Source organism: Hyla sarda, unplaced genomic scaffold (genome assembly GCF_029499605.1).
Source record: "Hyla sarda isolate aHylSar1 unplaced genomic scaffold, aHylSar1.hap1 scaffold_1531, whole genome shotgun sequence".
NCBI lineage: Eukaryota > Metazoa > Chordata > Amphibia > Anura > Hylidae > Hyla > Hyla sarda.
Window position 1 is genome coordinate 2,495 of NW_026608167.1, and position 12,124 is coordinate 14,618.

Here is a 12,124-nt window from a genome sequence, read left to right on the forward strand (position 1 = left end):
TCTATGCTTACAGCTTCCCGTGGGTGTTGGTTTGATACCGTTTGGGGACAGCCAAGGAGGCATCTGCAGGCAACAAAGGTAGGTGTGTGCTTGTGTGTGTGTTTCCTATGCAGATCCTAAGCCCAGTGTCACATGCAAGTAGGAGGAGTAAGAAGGGTTCCTGGCAAATCCGGGTTATGGATTGCATTTAAAAAGGCCCCGTGGGAGTGCAATGGGCCCCTGTCTTGCTGCTTAGCAATAATGGTATGGGTTTAGGTTCTGCTGTGTGTACTGGTGGTTGACTGCCCCCCAGCCCAGAGTGTGCATGGAAAATTGTCTGGCAGCCTCCCTGACAGCAAGCAGTGATAGTGCCCATGAAGGGGACCTTGTTGGGCCCGCCCCTTTCACGGTTATCGCTTCTCGGCCTTTTGGCTAAGATCAAGTGTAGTATCTGTTCTTATCAGTTTAATATCTGATACGTCCCCTATCTGGGGACCATATATTAAATGGATTTTTGAGAACGGGGGCCGATTTCGAAGCTTGCTTCCGTCGCCCTATGCATTGACCCGATATGGCAGTATCTTCGGGTACAGTGCACCACCCCCTTACAGGGTTAAAAAGAAAGATTCCTACTTTCATTGCTACCTGCTTGCTGGCTAGCCAGCTAGCCAGCCCTGTGGGCCTTGCTGCTGCTGCAGCCAAAAAACAAAAGGTGGTGCTGCTGCTGCTTCTGCTTCTGCTTGTGTCTGGCCGCTGTTGGAGCGTCCAGGCACAGGACTTCTGCTGCTGCTGACTAAATGGCCTCCTTAATTGGATCATTTGAGTAGCCAGCACACCTGTGCAGGTAGGGCATGACATGATAGGCAGCTGCCTTGATAGCGGGTGGGTGCTGAATGTTCCTAATTGACAAAATAAGATTAATGCTTATGAAGAAATATAAAATCTCATCCCTTCCCCAATATCGCGCCACACCCCTACCCCTTAATTCCCTGGTTGAACTTGATGGACATATGTCTTTTTTCGACCGTACTAACTATGTAACTATGTAACATAACATGGGGGGGGGGGTCTCCTGGCTGTTCACACAGGTGTGTCATTGCTGTACATTGACCATGCATTGCTTCTGTGGTATTGCAAAGGCAAAGACAAATGCTTCCAGCCATCCATTGCACTAATGGATTGGTCATCAGCTGGCTGTCTATGTCCCGCATCAATATAGACCAAAGTACAGAGGGTTAGGCTATGCTATTGTGCACCTACCTGATGCATCAGAAGGTGCGAGGCCCTTGCTAAATTCTGTGCACAGACTTTGAGATCTATGCTTTAGACTGTATCTAAACCTGCTCCAACATGGACTGACATTCTGGCCTACTTTCAGCCGATGCGACTTGTCTGTCGCTGAACAGTCGCTTTTTATGTATTCAGCACCTATGTATAATGTTGTAAAAATGCTCTAGAAGCTAAAGTCGCAGAAATGTCACACATATTTGGCCTGCAACTTTCTGTGCGACAAATTCAGACAGGAAAAATCAGTATAAATCCTTAGAAAATTATCCCCCAGTGTCTCCATCTGCTGGCGGTATTGAATAAGCATTGCTGCACTGATGGGGTATGCATTAGACGAAAAAAAAGAAGAAAAAGAAGAATAATACGCCCAGAAAAGAGGCGAAAAGGAGAAAAACGTAAAAAAACGTGAAAAAAAAGTAAGAGGAAGAGAAGGGAAAAAAAGGTGGAAATGGGTTTAAAAGTGATTTCGGCGGAGAAATATATATATATATATATATATATATATATATATATATATATATACGCGCACACACACACATATATATAAACGTATTCTCCGTTGAGATATTGCAGCCGCTGCTGTGTCCAGGCCCAGGAGCCTTAGCACTGTGCTGTGATGTCACTCAATACCACTGACATCACTAGGTGTAAACAACATCTCTCCTTTGCTGTGTATGTGACTATGGAGCTGTTTGGTGATGTCGTCTATTATGGCCTTCATAGAAGCAACAGGAGATTGTTGCATCCATCTAGAACCCTCAGAACTACAGTGCTATGATGTCACTCACTTCCACAGGCCTTGCAGAGTGTAAACAACAACAACCCAGCTTTGTTGTGTATGTAACCATAGGGATTTGTGATGTCACCTAGAACCTTCACAGCAGCGACAGCTTTATGAGGAGCATCAGCACTGCTCTGCCTGAGCAGAACCATCACCGCCATAGGTTGTCAAATAACCCGGGTTTAACCCACACAGGTAAGTCCAATGGGGTGCAGGCATGTCCTCTATGCTTACAGCTTCCCGTGGGTGTTGGTTTGATACCGTTTGGGGACAGCCAAGGAGGCATCTGCAGGCAACAAAGGTAGGTGTGTGCTTGTGTGTGTGTTTCCTATGCAGATCCTAAGCCCAGTGTCACATGCAAGTAGGAGGAGTAAGAAGGGTTCCTGGCAAATCCGGGTTATGGATTGCATTTAAAAAGGCCCCGTGGGAGTGCAATGGGCCCCTGTCTTGCTGCTTAGCAATAATGGTATGGGTTTAGGTTCTGCTGTGTGTACTGGTGGTTGACTGCCCCCCAGCCCAGAGTGTGCATGGAAAATTGTCTGGCAGCCTCCCTGACAGCAAGCAGTGATAGTGCCCATGAAGGGGACCTTGTTGGGCCCGCCCCTTTCACGGTTATCGCTTCTCGGCCTTTTGGCTAAGATCAAGTGTAGTATCTGTTCTTATCAGTTTAATATCTGATACGTCCCCTATCTGGGGACCATATATTAAATGGATTTTTGAGAACGGGGGCCGATTTCGAAGCTTGCTTCCGTCGCCCTATGCATTGACCCGATATGGCAGTATCTTCGGGTACAGTGCACCACCCCCTTACAGGGTTAAAAAGAAAGATTCCTACTTTCATTGCTACCTGCTTGCTGGCTAGCCAGCTAGCCAGCCCTGTGGGCCTTGCTGCTGCTGCTGCTGCAGCCAAAAAACAAAAGGTGGTGCTGCTGCTGCTTCTGCTTCTGCTTGTGTCTGGCCGCTGTTGGAGCGTCCAGGCACAGGACTTCTGCTGCTGCTGACTAAATGGCCTCCTTAATTGGATCATTTGAGTAGCCAGCACACCTGTGCAGGTAGGGCATGACATGATAGGCAGCTGCCTTGATAGTGGGTGGGTGCTGAATGTTCCTAATTGACAAAATAAGATTAATGCTTATGAAGAAATATAAAATCTCATCCCTTCCCCAATATCGCGCCACACCCCTACCCCTTAATTCCCTGGTTGAACTTGATGGACATATGTCTTTTTTCGACCGTACTAACTATGTAACTATGTAACATAACATGGGGGGGGGGGTCTCCTGGCTGTTCACACAGGTGTGTCATTGCTGTACATTGACCATGCATTGCTTCTGTGGTATTGCAAAGGCAAAGACAAATGCTTCCAGCCATCCATTGCACTAATGGATTGGTCATCAGCTGGCTGTCTATGTCCCGCATCAATATAGACCAAAGTACAGAGGGTTAGGCTATGCTATTGTGCACCTACCTGATGCATCAGAAGGTGCGAGGCCCTTGCTAAATTCTGTGCACAGACTTTGAGATCTATGCTTTAGACTGTATCTAAACCTGCTCCAACATGGACTGACATTCTGGCCTACTTTCAGCCGATGCGACTTGTCTGTCGCTGAACAGTCGCTTTTTATGTATTCAGCACCTATGTATAATGTTGTAAAAATGCTCTAGAAGCTAAAGTCGCAGAAATGTCACACATATTTGGCCTGCAACTTTCTGTGCGACAAATTCAGACAGGAAAAATCAGTATAAATCCTTAGAAAATTATCCCCCAGTGTCTCCATCTGCTGGCGGTATTGAATAAGCATTGCTGCACTGATGGGGTATGCATTAGACGAAAAAAAAGAAGAAAAAGAAGAATAATACGCCCAGAAAAGAGGCGAAAAGGAGAAAAACGTAAAAAAACGTGAAAAAAATGTAAGAGGAAGAGAAGGGAAAAAAAGGTGGAAATGGGTTTAAAAGTGATTTCGGCGGAGAAATATATATATATATATATATATATATATATATATATATACGCGCACACACACACATATATATAAACGTATTCTCCGTTGAGATATTGCAGCCGCTGCTGTGTCCAGGCCCAGGAGCCTTAGCACTGTGCTGTGATGTCACTCAATACCACTGACATCACTAGGTGTAAACAACATCTCTCCTTTGCTGTGTATGTGACTATGGAGCTGTTTGGTGATGTCGTCTATTATGGCCTTCATAGAAGCAACAGGAGATTGTTGCATCCATCTAGAACCCTCAGAACTACAGTGCTATGATGTCACTCACTTCCACAGGCCTTGCAGAGTGTAAACAACAACAACCCAGCTTTGTTGTGTATGTAACCATAGGGATTTGTGATGTCACCTAGAACCTTCACAGCAGCGACAGCTTTATGAGGAGCATCAGCACTGCTCTGCCTGAGCAGAACCATCACCGCCATAGGTTGTCAAATAACCCGGGTTTAACCCACACAGGTAAGTCCAATGGGGTGCAGGCATGTCCTCTATGCTTACAGCTTCCCGTGGGTGTTGGTTTGATACCGTTTGGGGACAGCCAAGGAGGCATCTGCAGGCAACAAAGGTAGGTGTGTGCTTGTGTGTGTGTTTCCTATGCAGATCCTAAGCCCAGTGTCACATGCAAGTAGGAGGAGTAAGAAGGGTTCCTGGCAAATCCGGGTTATGGATTGCATTTAAAAAGGCCCCGTGGGAGTGCAATGGGCCCCTGTCTTGCTGCTTAGCAATAATGGTATGGGTTTAGGTTCTGCTGTGTGTACTGGTGGTTGACTGCCCCCCAGCCCAGAGTGTGCATGGAAAATTGTCTGGCAGCCTCCCTGACAGCAAGCAGTGATAGTGCCCATGAAGGGGACCTTGTTGGGCCCGCCCCTTTCACGGTTATCGCTTCTCGGCCTTTTGGCTAAGATCAAGTGTAGTATCTGTTCTTATCAGTTTAATATCTGATACGTCCCCTATCTGGGGACCATATATTAAATGGATTTTTGAGAACGGGGGCCGATTTCGAAGCTTGCTTCCGTCGCCCTATGCATTGACCCGATATGGCAGTATCTTCGGGTACAGTGCACCACCCCCTTACAGGGTTAAAAAGAAAGATTCCTACTTTCATTGCTACCTGCTTGCTGGCTAGCCAGCTAGCCAGCCCTGTGGGCCTTGCTGCTGCTGCTGCTGCAGCCAAAAAACAAAAGGTGGTGCTGCTGCTGCTTCTGCTTCTGCTTGTGTCTGGCCGCTGTTGGAGCGTCCAGGCACAGGACTTCTGCTGCTGCTGACTAAATGGCCTCCTTAATTGGATCATTTGAGTAGCCAGCACACCTGTGCAGGTAGGGCATGACATGATAGGCAGCTGCCTTGATAGCGGGTGGGTGCTGAATGTTCCTAATTGACAAAATAAGATTAATGCTTATGAAGAAATATAAAATCTCATCCCTTCCCCAATATCGCGCCACACCCCTACCCCTTAATTCCCTGGTTGAACTTGATGGACATATGTCTTTTTTCGACCGTACTAACTATGTAACTATGTAACATAACATGGGGGGGGGGGGGGTCTCCTGGCTGTTCACACAGGTGTGTCATTGCTGTACATTGACCATGCATTGCTTCTGTGGTATTGCAAAGGCAAAGACAAATGCTTCCAGCCATCCATTGCACTAATGGATTGGTCATCAGCTGGCTGTCTATGTCCCGCATCAATATAGACCAAAGTACAGAGGGTTAGGCTATGCTATTGTGCACCTACCTGATGCATCAGAAGGTGCGAGGCCCTTGCTAAATTCTGTGCACAGACTTTGAGATCTATGCTTTAGACTGTATCTAAACCTGCTCCAACATGGACTGACATTCTGGCCTACTTTCAGCCGATGCGACTTGTCTGTCGCTGAACAGTCGCTTTTTATGTATTCAGCACCTATGTATAATGTTGTAAAAATGCTCTAGAAGCTAAAGTCGCAGAAATGTCACACATATTTGGCCTGCAACTTTCTGTGCGACAAATTCAGACAGGAAAAATCAGTATAAATCCTTAGAAAATTATCCCCCAGTGTCTCCATCTGCTGGCGGTATTGAATAAGCATTGCTGCACTGATGGGGTATGCATTAGACGAAAAAAAAGAAGAAAAAGAAGAATAATACGCCCAGAAAAGAGGCGAAAAGGAGAAAAACGTAAAAAAACGTGAAAAAAAAGTAAGAGGAAGAGAAGGGAAAAAAAGGTGGAAATGGGTTTAAAAGTGATTTCGGCGGAGAAATATATATATATATATATATATATATATATATATATATATACGCGCACACACACACATATATATAAACGTATTCTCCGTTGAGATATTGCAGCCGCTGCTGTGTCCAGGCCCAGGAGCCTTAGCACTGTGCTGTGATGTCACTCAATACCACTGACATCACTAGGTGTAAACAACATCTCTCCTTTGCTGTGTATGTGACTATGGAGCTGTTTGGTGATGTCGTCTATTATGGCCTTCATAGAAGCAACAGGAGATTGTTGCATCCATCTAGAACCCTCAGAACTACAGTGCTATGATGTCACTCACTTCCACAGGCCTTGCAGAGTGTAAACAACAACAACCCAGCTTTGTTGTGTATGTAACCATAGGGATTTGTGATGTCACCTAGAACCTTCACAGCAGCGACAGCTTTATGAGGAGCATCAGCACTGCTCTGCCTGAGCAGAACCATCACCGCCATAGGTTGTCAAATAACCCGGGTTTAACCCACACAGGTAAGTCCAATGGGGTGCAGGCATGTCCTCTATGCTTACAGCTTCCCGTGGGTGTTGGTTTGATACCGTTTGGGGACAGCCAAGGAGGCATCTGCAGGCAACAAAGGTAGGTGTGTGCTTGTGTGTGTGTTTCCTATGCAGATCCTAAGCCCAGTGTCACATGCAAGTAGGAGGAGTAAGAAGGGTTCCTGGCAAATCCGGGTTATGGATTGCATTTAAAAAGGCCCCGTGGGAGTGCAATGGGCCCCTGTCTTGCTGCTTAGCAATAATGGTATGGGTTTAGGTTCTGCTGTGTGTACTGGTGGTTGACTGCCCCCCAGCCCAGAGTGTGCATGGAAAATTGTCTGGCAGCCTCCCTGACAGCAAGCAGTGATAGTGCCCATGAAGGGGACCTTGTTGGGCCCGCCCCTTTCACGGTTATCGCTTCTCGGCCTTTTGGCTAAGATCAAGTGTAGTATCTGTTCTTATCAGTTTAATATCTGATACGTCCCCTATCTGGGGACCATATATTAAATGGATTTTTGAGAACGGGGGCCGATTTCGAAGCTTGCTTCCGTCGCCCTATGCATTGACCCGATATGGCAGTATCTTCGGGTACAGTGCACCACCCCCTTACAGGGTTAAAAAGAAAGATTCCTACTTTCATTGCTACCTGCTTGCTGGCTAGCCAGCTAGCCAGCCCTGTGGGCCTTGCTGCTGCTGCTGCTGCTGCAGCCAAAAAACAAAAGGTGGTGCTGCTGCTGCTTCTGCTTCTGCTTGTGTCTGGCCGCTGTTGGAGCGTCCAGGCACAGGACTTCTGCTGCTGCTGACTAAATGGCCTCCTTAATTGGATCATTTGAGTAGCCAGCACACCTGTGCAGGTAGGGCATGACATGATAGGCAGCTGCCTTGATAGCGGGTGGGTGCTGAATGTTCCTAATTGACAAAATAAGATTAATGCTTATGAAGAAATATAAAATCTCATCCCTTCCCCAATATCGCGCCACACCCCTACCCCTTAATTCCCTGGTTGAACTTGATGGACATATGTCTTTTTTCGACCGTACTAACTATGTAACTATGTAACATAACATGGGGGGGGGGGTCTCCTGGCTGTTCACACAGGTGTGTCATTGCTGTACATTGACCATGCATTGCTTCTGTGGTATTGCAAAGGCAAAGACAAATGCTTCCAGCTATCCATTGCACTAATGGATTGGTCATCAGCTGGCTGTCTATGTCCCGCATCAATATAGACCAAAGTACAGAGGGTTAGGCTATGCTATTGTGCACCTACCTGATGCATCAGAAGGTGCGAGGCCCTTGCTAAATTCTGTGCACAGACTTTGAGATCTATGCTTTAGACTGTATCTAAACCTGCTCCAACATGGACTGACATTCTGGCCTACTTTCAGCCGATGCGACTTGTCTGTCGCTGAACAGTCGCTTTTTATGTATTCAGCACCTATGTATAATGTTGTAAAAATGCTCTAGAAGCTAAAGTCGCAGAAATGTCACACATATTTGGCCTGCAACTTTCTGTGCGACAAATTCAGACAGGAAAAATCAGTATAAATCCTTAGAAAATTATCCCCCAGTGTCTCCATCTGCTGGCGGTATTGAATAAGCATTGCTGCACTGATGGGGTATGCATTAGACGAAAAAAAAGAAGAAAAAGAAGAATAATACGCCCAGAAAAGAGGCGAAAAGGAGAAAAACGTAAAAAAACGTGAAAAAAAAGTAAGAGGAAGAGAAGGGAAAAAAAGGTGGAAATGGGTTTAAAAGTGATTTCGGCGGAGAAATATATATATATATATATATATATATATATATATATATATACGCGCACACACACACATATATATAAACGTATTCTCCGTTGAGATATTGCAGCCGCTGCTGTGTCCAGGCCCAGGAGCCTTAGCACTGTGCTGTGATGTCACTCAATACCACTGACATCACTAGGTGTAAACAACATCTCTCCTTTGCTGTGTATGTGACTATGGAGCTGTTTGGTGATGTCGTCTATTATGGCCTTCATAGAAGCAACAGGAGATTGTTGCATCCATCTAGAACCCTCAGAACTACAGTGCTATGATGTCACTCACTTCCACAGGCCTTGCAGAGTGTAAACAACAACAACCCAGCTTTGTTGTGTATGTAACCATAGGGATTTGTGATGTCACCTAGAACCTTCACAGCAGCGACAGCTTTATGAGGAGCATCAGCACTGCTCTGCCTGAGCAGAACCATCACCGCCATAGGTTGTCAAATAACCCGGGTTTAACCCACACAGGTAAGTCCAATGGGGTGCAGGCATGTCCTCTATGCTTACAGCTTCCCGTGGGTGTTGGTTTGATACCGTTTGGGGACAGCCAAGGAGGCATCTGCAGGCAACAAAGGTAGGTGTGTGCTTGTGTGTGTGTTTCCTATGCAGATCCTAAGCCCAGTGTCACATGCAAGTAGGAGGAGTAAGAAGGGTTCCTGGCAAATCCGGGTTATGGATTGCATTTAAAAAGGCCCCGTGGGAGTGCAATGGGCCCCTGTCTTGCTGCTTAGCAATAATGGTATGGGTTTAGGTTCTGCTGTGTGTACTGGTGGTTGACTGCCCCCCAGCCCAGAGTGTGCATGGAAAATTGTCTGGCAGCCTCCCTGACAGCAAGCAGTGATAGTGCCCATGAAGGGGACCTTGTTGGGCCCGCCCCTTTCACGGTTATCGCTTCTCGGCCTTTTGGCTAAGATCAAGTGTAGTATCTGTTCTTATCAGTTTAATATCTGATACGTCCCCTATCTGGGGACCATATATTAAATGGATTTTTGAGAACGGGGGCCGATTTCGAAGCTTGCTTCCGTCGCCCTATGCATTGACCCGATATGGCAGTATCTTCGGGTACAGTGCACCACCCCCTTACAGGGTTAAAAAGAAAGATTCCTACTTTCATTGCTACCTGCTTGCTGGCTAGCCAGCTAGCCAGCCCTGTGGGCCTTGCTGCTGCTGCTGCTGCAGCCAAAAAACAAAAGGTGGTGCTGCTGCTGCTTCTGCTTCTGCTTGTGTCTGGCCGCTGTTGGAGCGTCCAGGCACAGGACTTCTGCTGCTGCTGACTAAATGGCCTCCTTAATTGGATCATTTGAGTAGCCAGCACACCTGTGCAGGTAGGGCATGACATGATAGGCAGCTGCCTTGATAGCGGGTGGGTGCTGAATGTTCCTAATTGACAAAATAAGATTAATGCTTATGAAGAAATATAAAATCTCATCCCTTCCCCAATATCGCGCCACACCCCTACCCCTTAATTCCCTGGTTGAACTTGATGGACATATGTCTTTTTTCGACCGTACTAACTATGTAACTATGTAACATAACATGGGGGGGGGGGGGGGGGGGGTCTCCTGGCTGTTCACACAGGTGTGTCATTGCTGTACATTGACCATGCATTGCTTCTGTGGTATTGCAAAGGCAAAGACAAATGCTTCCAGCCATCCATTGCACTAATGGATTGGTCATCAGCTGGCTGTCTATGTCCCGCATCAATATAGACCAAAGTACAGAGGGTTAGGCTATGCTATTGTGCACCTACCTGATGCATCAGAAGGTGCGAGGCCCTTGCTAAATTCTGTGCACAGACTTTGAGATCTATGCTTTAGACTGTATCTAAACCTGCTCCAACATGGACTGACATTCTGGCCTACTTTCAGCCGATGCGACTTGTCTGTCGCTGAACAGTCGCTTTTTATGTATTCAGCACCTATGTATAATGTTGTAAAAATGCTCTAGAAGCTAAAGTCGCAGAAATGTCACACATATTTGGCCTGCAACTTTCTGTGCGACAAATTCAGACAGGAAAAATCAGTATAAATCCTTAGAAAATTATCCCCCAGTGTCTCCATCTGCTGGCGGTATTGAATAAGCATTGCTGCACTGATGGGGTATGCATTAGACGAAAAAAAAGAAGAAAAAGAAGAATAATACGCCCAGAAAAGAGGCGAAAAGGAGAAAAACGTAAAAAAACGTGAAAAAAAAGTAAGAGGAAGAGAAGGGAAAAAAAGGTGGAAATGGGTTTAAAAGTGATTTCGGCGGAGAAATATATATATATATATATATATATATATATATATATATATACGCGCACACACACACATATATATAAACGTATTCTCCGTTGAGATATTGCAGCCGCTGCTGTGTCCAGGCCCAGGAGCCTTAGCACTGTGCTGTGATGTCACTCAATACCACTGACATCACTAGGTGTAAACAACATCTCTCCTTTGCTGTGTATGTGACTATGGAGCTGTTTGGTGATGTCGTCTATTATGGCCTTCATAGAAGCAACAGGAGATTGTTGCATCCATCTAGAACCCTCAGAACTACAGTGCTATGATGTCACTCACTTCCACAGGCCTTGCAGAGTGTAAACAACAACAACCCAGCTTTGTTGTGTATGTAACCATAGGGATTTGTGATGTCACCTAGAACCTTCACAGCAGCGACAGCTTTATGAGGAGCATCAGCACTGCTCTGCCTGAGCAGAACCATCACCGCCATAGGTTGTCAAATAACCCGGGTTTAACCCACACAGGTAAGTCCAATGGGGTGCAGGCATGTCCTCTATGCTTACAGCTTCCCGTGGGTGTTGGTTTGATACCGTTTGGGGACAGCCAAGGAGGCATCTGCAGGCAACAAAGGTAGGTGTGTGCTTGTGTGTGTGTTTCCTATGCAGATCCTAAGCCCAGTGTCACATGCAAGTAGGAGGAGTAAGAAGGGTTCCTGGCAAATCCGGGTTATGGATTGCATTTAAAAAGGCCCCGTGGGAGTGCAATGGGCCCCTGTCTTGCTGCTTAGCAATAATGGTATGGGTTTAGGTTCTGCTGTGTGTACTGGTGGTTGACTGCCCCCCAGCCCAGAGTGTGCATGGAAAATTGTCTGGCAGCCTCCCTGACAGCAAGCAGTGATAGTGCCCATGAAGGGGACCTTGTTGGGCCCGCCCCTTTCACGGTTATCGCTTCTCGGCCTTTTGGCTAAGATCAAGTGTAGTATCTGTTCTTATCAGTTTAATATCTGATACGTCCCCTATCTGGGGACCATATATTAAATGGATTTTTGAGAACGGGGGCCGATTTTGAAGCTTGCTTCCGTCGCCCTATGCATTGACCCGATATGGCAGTATCTTCGGGTACAGTGCACCACCCCCTTACAGGGTTAAAAAGAAAGATTCCTACTTTCATTGCTACCTGCTTGCTGGCTAGCCAGCTAGCCAGCCCTGTGGGCCTTGCTGCTGCTGCTGCTGCAGCCAAAAAACAAAAGGTGGTGCTGCTGCTGCTTCTGCTTCTGCTTGTGTCTGGCCGCTGTTGGAGCGTCCA

At 46.5% G+C, this 12,124-nt stretch overlaps 6 non-coding genes across 6 annotated transcripts; all 6 read left to right on the forward strand.

Annotated features, from left to right (window-relative positions):
* The first annotated feature begins 391 nt into the window (after positions 1-391).
* Positions 392-582, forward strand: LOC130309691 (U2 spliceosomal RNA). Its single transcript, XR_008858333.1, has one exon. It is a non-coding gene; the product is annotated as a U2 spliceosomal RNA (small nuclear RNA).
* Positions 583-2,661: 2,079 nt separating this feature from the next.
* LOC130309703 (U2 spliceosomal RNA) lies at positions 2,662-2,852 on the forward strand. The gene has a single exon (XR_008858344.1). It is a non-coding gene; the product is annotated as a U2 spliceosomal RNA (small nuclear RNA).
* A 2,079-nt stretch (positions 2,853-4,931) lies between these two features.
* Positions 4,932-5,122, forward strand: LOC130309707 (U2 spliceosomal RNA). The gene has a single exon (XR_008858347.1). It is a non-coding gene; the product is annotated as a U2 spliceosomal RNA (small nuclear RNA).
* Positions 5,123-7,206: 2,084 nt separating this feature from the next.
* On the forward strand, positions 7,207-7,397 carry LOC130309670 (U2 spliceosomal RNA). The gene has a single exon (XR_008858312.1). It is a non-coding gene; the product is annotated as a U2 spliceosomal RNA (small nuclear RNA).
* A 2,084-nt stretch (positions 7,398-9,481) lies between these two features.
* On the forward strand, positions 9,482-9,672 carry LOC130309671 (U2 spliceosomal RNA). The gene has a single exon (XR_008858313.1). It is a non-coding gene; the product is annotated as a U2 spliceosomal RNA (small nuclear RNA).
* A 2,090-nt stretch (positions 9,673-11,762) lies between these two features.
* LOC130309669 (U2 spliceosomal RNA) lies at positions 11,763-11,953 on the forward strand. The gene has a single exon (XR_008858311.1). It is a non-coding gene; the product is annotated as a U2 spliceosomal RNA (small nuclear RNA).
* Positions 11,954-12,124: the final 171 nt, after the last annotated feature.